This window comes from Zootoca vivipara, chromosome 1 (assembly GCF_965207765.1).
Source record: "Zootoca vivipara chromosome 1, rZooViv2.hap1.1, whole genome shotgun sequence".
In the NCBI taxonomy this organism is placed as follows: Eukaryota; Metazoa; Chordata; class Lepidosauria; order Squamata; family Lacertidae; genus Zootoca; species Zootoca vivipara.
In genome coordinates, this window is record NC_142582.1 from 32,653,179 (window position 1) to 32,662,904 (window position 9,726).

General features: G+C 46.0%; 1 long non-coding RNA gene across 2 annotated transcripts; it reads left to right on the plus strand.

Moving 5' to 3' along the window:
- The first annotated feature begins 395 nt into the window (after positions 1 to 395).
- On the plus strand, positions 396 to 8,118 carry LOC148687522 (uncharacterized). 2 transcript variants are annotated; one of them, XR_015948038.1, is made up of 4 exons: positions 396 to 468; positions 1,094 to 1,201; positions 5,757 to 6,053; positions 7,328 to 8,118. It is a non-coding gene; the product is annotated as an uncharacterized LOC148687522 (long non-coding RNA). The 2 variants fall into 2 exon arrangements; XR_015948037.1 differs by having other exon boundaries at positions 5,757 to 5,853.
- Positions 8,119 to 9,726: the final 1,608 nt, after the last annotated feature.

The following is a 9,726-nucleotide window of genomic DNA, read 5'->3' on the forward strand; positions in this document are numbered from 1 at the left end:
CTGAGAAGAATATGAGACATGGCTACCCCTTTCATGCAATCATGAAAAGGGGGCTAAGGCCAAACTTTTTAACCTAATGGCACCTACAGTCCAACAGTAGCCCGATTGTCCTGGTAATTCAGAGGTTGTGTTGGAGTCGCCCAAGTTTGATTCTCCCCTCTCTCCCCAACCCACTGTTGACCCAGTGGAAGCAAAGGAAAAGCAAGAGATAAAGAGAAGGCCTGACTTTGCTCTCTGTGAAATCAGTGGTCAGATTGCTTTTGATATTCATGAACAAAGAATTGTGCCTAAGGCGGGGAGGATGAATCCAAAGGCTTGTCTCAAGCCTTGTCAATATTTTGTTCTTTCACAGCATTTATTCCCCCCCCTTCATTCACATTGATCCATTATTTTTCAGAGTGTGAAATTTGAACAGTATAGAGGCAACAGAAGCCAATTCATTCCACAGACGGTGGTAGCAGAACCCAGGTATTTGGCTTAAGAGAGTAGCTTCCCGTTTAGATGCAGAGAGCTCACTCTCCCACTTTTCCTTCGGTTCTCAAGATGCTTGGGCTTCAAAAGGCCACTCCCTCTTCAGACCAATGCAGGTGGAACATTGGTCATGTTGCCAATCTGAAGAACCATCAGGGACAGAAGCTGGAGCTTGGTGGTCGAATCTAGGCATTATGAGTTTCAGGCAGTAGATCAGGAATGGCCCTCCATTAGATAGAGTGGGTTAAGTGCTTCTGATGGCAGATGCTGGGAGGCAGTGGTGGCCATGCCTCTGCTTTTTCTCCTGAGCCCTCTGGCTGTACCCTTCTATGGGAGCATACAGCTCTGTGTGCCACAAGGCCTTGACTGTCCCCATAACTGTCCTGTTTCCTCAGATGAAATACAGAAAACAACCCTGTTGCTGATACTAAGTAAAGTTCAACTTCAACTGTAGTCATAGAGCTAGAATGGAGGCAACTTCTTGTCTGTTGCCCCAAGCAGCACAGTTTCTTTGGACCAGCACTGTGTTGGAGTCAATCCTGTCATTGATGTGAGGAAAGGGGAAGAGCAACCAACATTGGACTACAGAAATAAATTGCTCTGTGCACATTTTTATCCTCAGAACTGGCCCTAAACACTTCGGTGAAGGACAAGATAGTGTCTTCAATCCATGTACAGAAGCTTACTGGACTGGCAGGTGATTCTTACTTCAACATTGACATAGAACCAAGTAAGTCCTTCACCTCATTTTTCTTTGGATGAAGCAGCAGCAGCAGCAGCAACGACAACAACAACAGGGTTGTGTGTGGCAAAGGCAAACTTAAGAGGTACAAGGAACCCCTGTGGCACACATAGCTCTGTCCTCGAGCACTTCACCATCACTCCCTGCTCTCCCAACCCAGCATCTGCTGCCTGAGGCAGCTATTTCACCTTGCCTAATGGTAGGGCTGGCCCTGCACTGCATCCATCCTTGCTTAGTTCCATAGTTTTCCTAGTCTTGATGTTTTCCCAATCCTTCTTGTTCTCTCTTGGAAACAGAGACAAATTTATTGAGGAAGCTATTTCGATCCAGTGCACAGGGAGCCCCCAAATCCACAAAGAATTGGATCAAGGCAAACACGTTTAGCTTTTGCTCAGTGATCCTGCAAACTCCATATACAGTAATTGCCCCATGGATTCTTCCATTATTGTCACAGCGTTTGATAATTAGGACCTCTGAGTGTCATCCTCACTAATACCGCCGGCACTACATGCCATTAACGGAGAGATTCATTATAATAGTTCCAAAGGAACCATAACCACGTATCTTGGCATCTATCTTGCGTGGCTAATTCTCTTTACGCCCTCATGCTGTAGATGCACTTAGAAACCATGATCCAGGATCATATCAGTGCTTCTGCCTTATTAATACGTTTTCCTGTGCTGTCTTGCAACCCAAGATACGAGACTGCCTCGAGGATGCACTGAGGTATGTCAAGGTTAAGTACGGTTTACAGCACCTCCGAGATGTAAATTAAAATGGAAGTGCCTGGAAAGAAATTATAGCCCTCTCATGCCTGTCTTACTACCAGTGCTAGTGCTGGGTGTTTTTTTTAATGCTTTTTAAAAGGCAATTACACTTGTTTAAGAATGAAGATTTGCTCCAGCACAGTAATCTAGGGCACCTGTGGCAGTATTGGCACTCTCATCATCTGCCTAAAGAGGAACAGAAGAAAACCCTCTGCCAGCACAGTTCCCAGGGGCTCAACAGTCATTGACACCGTAATGGAATCAGTGGCTGCACCTGGGTGGAGAATAGAGGCGGGGAACTTCAGGCTGAACGTGAGCCCTCAGGACTCTCTATCTGCCCCTTGAGACTCTTCCGAGTCCACACCCTCTATTCAACAGGCCACACTGCTTAAGGGCCCTGCACTCTATCCTCTTCAAGTGCTTTTTGCCTGGCTGGAATGTTGTCTTTGGTCTATGATGGTAATTCCTTTCACTTGCCTTGATGGTAATTCCTTTCACTTGCCTGGGGATGCAAGGACTGGTCCACCTCAGCCAGCAGGCTGAATGGAAATTTGAACCTAATCTTCAGTCGGCATCACACACATGCCTTACTGGAGACTGAGGCAAGGTGGGGTATGAAGGAGCTGCAGTGGTGGGCTGCTGCCATGTAACACAGGTGGTACTGTGGTCTAAACCACTGAGGCGCTTGGGTTTGCCGATGGGAAGGTCGGCTGTTTGAATCCCCACGACGGAGTGAGCTCCCATTGCTCTGTCCCAACTCCTGCCAACATAGCAGTTTGAAAGCACGCCAGTGCAAGTAGATAAATAAGTACCGCTGTGGCAGGAAGGTAAACGGTGTTTCTGTGCGCTCTGGTTTCCATCACGGTGTTCCGTTGCACCAGAAGCCACATGACCTGGAAAGCTATTTGTGGACAAATGCCAGCTCCCTCGGCATGAAAGCAAGATGAGCACCACAACCCCATAAGGGCTCCTCACACTAGTTATGTGGGGCAGAGCCTCCAGTTTTTGAAGAATGGGGGATGGCAGGGTGTGTGTGGCGCATGATGTCACACATGTGACTTCCCGACATTGTACACATGATGTCAGGACATTGGAGGAGCTGGGGGCTGAGCTGAGCACGGTGGCAAAGTAATGGCAGTGTGGTTTCAATGGCCACATTACCTCCTCCTGCTGCCACTGCCATCAGCTGCTTCCTGCCTCCTTCCCCCTCCACTGCAGCAGGAGGAAGAGAAGGAGCCACGACCACTGAAGCCATGCTTCACTTGGCTACGTGCTTGGTTTCCTCAGCTCCTGCTCCCCCCCCAATGCCCTCCTTCCAAAGAGCTTGGCCTCAAGGGGATGATGCACCTGATGTGGGGCACAAAGGAACTTCCATGTTCATGTTGTAAAAATAATGGGCAAATAAGAAGCATACAATCACCCTTGTCTTAGGACATTGATAGTCCGTGTGGTTAGCATGTCAGGCTAGAACCTGGGAGAGCAGGATTCCACGAAGGTGACCTTGGGCCAGTCCCTGTCTCTCAGCCCAACCTACCTCACAGGTTTGTGGAGATTAAACAAGGACCAGGAGAACCATGTATGCCACCTTGAATTCCTTGGAGAAAAGGGTGGGATATTGATGCAATAAATTAAATACATGAATCTGCTGAATCTGCTGTAGACTTGTAATGAGTAAGACCACTGGCCCATCTAGTCCAGTTTTGTCCACACTGACTGGCAGTGGCTATCCAGGGTTTTAAGCAGACGCCTTTCCCAGTCCTACCGGGGATTGAACGTCATGCCTTCTGCATACAAAGCAGATATTATCACTAAGCTACAGCCCTTTACCATAGAAATATCCAGTTATGAGCCTTGTAGTGTGTGTGTGTGTGTGTGTGTGTTTGCTTGTGTTTTTGTTAGTTTGTATGATCTCATACAAATACACTACAAGGAATTAGATTAGGGGGTCTTTTGTAAATTGCACTGTAGTTAACAGGCTAATTTAATGAAAATCCGTCTACTTGTGTGGTGAATGGCCAGATCAATTGTAAGATCACCTCATTATGGGCTGGAAAAAAAATCAATCTGGCTGCACACCAGAACAATCAGACGATTACCTTGGCACACAGTCAGATGTAATGAGCACAGAATTCACCATTTGGCTCGAGCCAATTTTCTGTCTCGTCAATCAACCCTGGTGCATTCCTTTCCTAATCTGGTGAGTCACGTTGACTGTCTGAAACCACCAAGCTGTGTCCATACTTTCAGGGAAAAATAAATGAATTTACAGCCCACAGAGAGAACAAATGTCTCTGCTTATTTATACAAACCTCACAGATACCGAAGTAAAGTCCTTGACACATTTCACTTAAGCAAGCAATAAAAAGAAGAAAAAACTTTGTGAAATTAAGGCTGTACTGAATGTTTCCCTATTTCAATGTTTGGGTCAAAAGTTCTGCTTTTAAGAGGGCAGAAATATTACCCAACCTACCCTTTTATAAAGCTACCTTTGTTTTCCCTATCTGATGATGCGTCAGAATGATGTTTCTGCGTTAGGACTTCTGCCTCTTGCCTAGAGTAGTCCTAGGCAATGGAGCGTCATGGCATCACAACAATACATTGACAATTGCCTTTGCAGCTATGTGCTGACATCATTGTAGGCAAACTAAGCCCATTCAGGTAAACAGAGAGAGAGAGAGAGAGAGAGAGAGAGAGAGAGAGAGAGAGAGAGAGAGAGAGAGAGAGAGAGAGAGAGATATCACTGCTTCCTGAACCACTTCACTTGCATTTGAAATATCACGGAGGAAGAGCGCACTCTGAAATACTGATAGAAATATTCACAAAAGTCAAGGATTGGATTTGAACTTGATCAACTTTCAGAGTTCCACATTCCAGCAGTGGGCTGGACAAATGTGGGTAGGGCAAGAGAACAGGGGCAGATTTAGGGATGTGCGCATACACTGGGTGCTGAGCCGAAGAGGGCACCAACTCAAAGCCCAGTAAGCGAGGCGCTGGGCTTTGGGCAGGAGGCAGGGCGCCAAAGTACCCAAGTCCGCCACTAAAAACAACAAAGCAAAAAATGCATGTACCCCACCCTCAAGTGCCAGACATGCAGGCATACAGCACTATCTCTTATACACATACATGGGGTCACATAGTCATGCACACAATCTCACACTCACATGTCAGGCACACATGCATGCATGCATGTGTACATGAACACTCAGCTAAGTGCTAAGGTGGAGGTGGCTGTAATATCCTTCTGTCTGCTCTTCAGAGAGGATCTTGTAAAGAGAAGGCACAGGGATTTCCTCTCCCAGTCTTAGTGCTAAGCATCAGTGCTGATCAGAAATAAGCTCTCCACCTGTTTGAAGAGTGAAAATCAGCATTTCTCCCCATCTCCATTTAGCGCTTATTTCCAATCTTAGCACTGTGGTGCTTACTGTTGAGATCGGACATAACAGATCCCTCTGCCAGCTCTAAGAACTTACCTCCATCTGATGATCAGAACACAGTAGATACAGCAGTTGAGTCATTAGTTGAGGTAAAGTCAGCAAGCGGTAGAAACATAAAATGCCAGAACTAGCAATAAAATAATGTGAGATGATTGACAGGTGACGGGGGCTTGCTGGGGCAGACCTGGTGGGCCACATTGTGGGATGTGGTGGGCCAAAGCTTCCCCACCACTGGTTTAAGTGAACTGTGTTTGGTATTGGTGTTGTAGCAGAACTTAGTGAAGATTAAAATCATGTTTGAGTCAAACTGGATAATTGAAACCCCATTCCAATCCTTTAAAGTTGCAGGTTAAGCATGTATTGAGCTCAAGGGAGGAAGGAAGGACGGACGGACATGAAGCCTGCTTACCTGCTCTACTTGTGCATATTTATTTCAGAAGTGAGTTTCACCAGATTCAATGCAATCTGATCCCAAATAAGAGCACTTTATGTCCATGCAGCACAATAATGTCTACTGATCCAGAAGGCTCTTCCACTGAGGTTGATGGCATATATTCTCTAAAAAGTGTATTTAGATGGCAGCCTTTGTGTGCCTATTCAGGAGCAAACCCCACAAAGTTCAACTGGGACTACTTCTAGGTAAGTTGAAATAGGATTGAAATAGGATCACAGCCTTAGTGTGCTGAACACTGAATTGATCAACATGCGTTTACTTAGGGGGACGAAAGCAATCTGCGGAAGTGGAAGGAAAAGCTTCAGTTCTAGAGTCAAAGGGGGAGTATCACAGCTGCAAGAAAACTCTTTCCCTTTTTATCTTAAAGCTTGTTCTACATCTGGGACCTCTTCCCAAATGTGTCTTTTGCTGACAGGCAAGGAAATCCATCAGGCTGAACCCTCAAGCTACATGCATACAAGAGTCACTTTGTTCCTCTTCTCTTCCCCTGCTGAACACTTTAAATCCCTGTAATTCCGAGGCTGCAGTTATGAAACCATGCTTCAGATGTGTATACATTTCAGAAAGGCTACCCATAAGCAAGTTGTCTTATGCTGAAACCCCGATCTGCGTCTACTCAGAATGTAAGTCCCATTGGGTACAGGAATGCAGCCTCAGCATGGTGTGCAGTCAAAGTGTTTAGTGATTAGAGCAGGCACCCCCAAACTGCGGCCCTCCAGATGTTTTGACCTACAACTCCCATGATCCCTAGCTAACAAGACAAGTGATCAGGGATGATGGGAATTGTAGTCCAAAACATCTGGAGGGCCGAAGTTTGGGGATGCCTGGATTAGAGTGTCAGAAGAGAGACCTGGGTTCAAATCTCCACTAATCCATGAAGCTCATTGGGTGGCTCTGGGGCAATCACTATCTTTCATTATCACGTATATCACAGGGTCGTTGCAATGTTTCAATGATGAATCCTGTATTGAGTGAATCCTGTATTGAGGTCCTTGGAGGAAAGGTGGAATGTAGAGATACTAAATGAGCACTCCCCAGCCTGATACTCTCAATTGAACTACAACTTCAGCCCCAGCTGGTATGGCCAATGATCAGGGATGTTGGGAGTTGTGGTCCAAAACATCTGGACAGGACAAAGGAGTTGTTCTTTATTTAGCACAGGCTCATTGTTTTGGGATTCTAGTGCTGATATTTGTTTTTTAGGCTCATTAGGTGAGCATATCAAGGAACCAGAAGTGAGTAAAAGCTAACGTTCTCCTGTATTTCAGCAGAGCTAGTTCACATAACCTTTCTTCACTTGATGATTGGAGTGGTCACTGCCTTGTGCGAATGAGCCATCAGAGGTATAACAACAGAAGGAGACTATGTTGCTCGCCATTAATTCAAATACACTTTTCAGTGGAATTCATTTGTATGTTATTATTATTTATTAAATTTGTATACCGCTCTATACCTGCAGGTCTCAGCTACAAGTGATCAAGCACAGAGTTCTGCCCTTATCTCAATAAGAAATACGAAGAGAATACAGACTTCCTAATTGCTACCAACAATGCATTTATCTTCTTTTAGCTCTTTCTTGATCAGTAGTGGACTACTCCATGGAAGATGAATGAAGTAATGTGGGACATACATGCAAAGCAGCCTACAGTTCTAGCCAATTCTGTTGCAATCAAAACACTCGATCGGGTTACCACTAAGGCTACTATACTTAATGTTTATTAAGTGCCAATGATGTGTTGAGGGCTGTGCAGCGCACAGAAGCAGCAAGGGTGCCTGTCCAGGTGTTCAGTGGGAGAAACTGTGAAGGGGTGTGTGTTGGCCGGGCAGGGGGGTGGGGAGGCACACAAAAATTAGACATGGAAAGCGGGGCAAGGATGAACACAGGCAAAGAGGAAGTTGGTTCGAAATAGGCAGGGAAATCAACACATCAGAAGGCACGAAGGTAGATGAGAGGGTGGAGAAAGGCTGTTGGGGAGCATTCAGAGACTGAACCTGGCATCTTCTGCACCAAAGTACATGCTCTACCACTCGGCTGTGGATGGATGGGCAGATCCGCTAATTGCAGCTTCTCCATGTTTCTCATCTTTCCAATCCTAAATTTGCTTCTCCACATTTCAACATCAGTTTGTGATTTTTTTTAAAATGCCCTGAAATTTCATCAGGATTTGAGTGTGAACTTCTCCTAAATATATGCATATTTGTGTGATTTTTTTGCTGAATAAACACATTTTTGCAAAGCATTTCTCCTAATATAATTGGTGTCTGTATGCTGTTTTCATTAGTGGTACCTCTACTTACAAATTTAATGCGTTCTGAATGCACATTCCTAAGTCGAAAAAATTTGTAAGTCGAATCCCATAGGAATGCATTGGGAGAAAAAATTCGTAAATCGAAGCAGCCCTATCTAAAAATTCATAAGTAGAAAAAATCCTATCTAAACCGCATCCAAGATGGCGGACGGAGCTCCATTCATAAGTAGAAACATTCGTAAGTAGAGTTATTCGTAAGTAGAGGTACCACTGTACATGTTTAAGTACACTTTAACCCAGGCGTCCCCAAACTGTGGCCCTCCAGATGTTTTGGCCTACAACTCCCATGATCCCTAGCTAACAGGACCAGTGGTCGGGGAAGATGGGAACTGTAGTCCAAAACATCTGGAGGGCTGAAGTTTGGGGGTGCCTGCTTTAACCTAATACAGTGTGTGTGTGAAGCTTTTCCACTTAGCCAAGATCTTTACCTTCATAAGCCCTGTGGGCCATGTTTGAGAGATGAGTGGGGACTCACACCTGTCAGTCACCTGATGTCATTACGACATCCGATGCCAAAGCCTTTGAAGTGTGCTTCCAAATGGTTTCTATTGAAATAAACTTCAGAGTGGTTCTTCTCAAAGCCCATCAGCCGATGCACACCGAGAGACATTGTCTTGAGTGAGTGTATGACTTTTCCTCCTTTAAATCAATGGAGCTTTAACAACTGCTTAACTCTGGCTGGATCAAGCCCTCAAAAACAGCATTGGGATCTGATTTATTTACAGCTGTAAATAAAGAGCTAATCTACAATTTACTCGCCCCCCTTACAGTAATGGGGGTGGAGCTCTCCAAGCTGCAGTAATGTGTACCCTTTCCACCTCCCTCAATCAAATAAAGTATTAAAAAAAATCTTGCAGACACTGTTGAATACTTGCATATAATAAAGATGAGGGCAGATATCTCCATGGCACAACACGTGCTTTGCATGTACATGATTGCACATTAAATCTTTGGGATCACCAATTAAGGATCTCAGAGAAATTCTGATTGATGGTCTGTTGCTAGCCAGAACTGGTCTAGAGGCAGCTGCTTATATTCATAAGAAAGCCTATACAGTGGTACCTCGGGTTACAGACGCTTCAAGTTACAGACGCTAATGCAGAAATAGTACCTTAGGTTAAGAAGTTTGCTTCAGGATGAGAATAGAAATCATGCGGCGGCGCGTGGCGGCAGCAGGAGGCCCCATTAGCTAAAGTGGTACCTCAGGTTAAAAACAGTTTCCTGTTAAGAGCAGACCTCCCGAACGAATTAAGTTCTTAACCCAAGGCAGGGCCAGCCCTAAAGCAAGGCTGGGTGGCGCACTGCGCCAGGCCGCCGGGCCGTCAGGGGGCGCTGCGCCCACAGCAGCCGCGCAGCGGAGGCCAGACGTGGCATCTCCCTGCATCAGCTTGCTGCCCTCGCCCGGCTCCGCCATACCGAGCGGCGCCCGGAGCCTCCGTCCCATTGGAGTGCTACCTGCCTGGAGGGGCCCTCAGGGCATGGCGGTGGGAGCTGCCGAAGGGCCTAGGCCCACCATGACGTGCACGCGCTTCACCAACCCCTTGCAGCG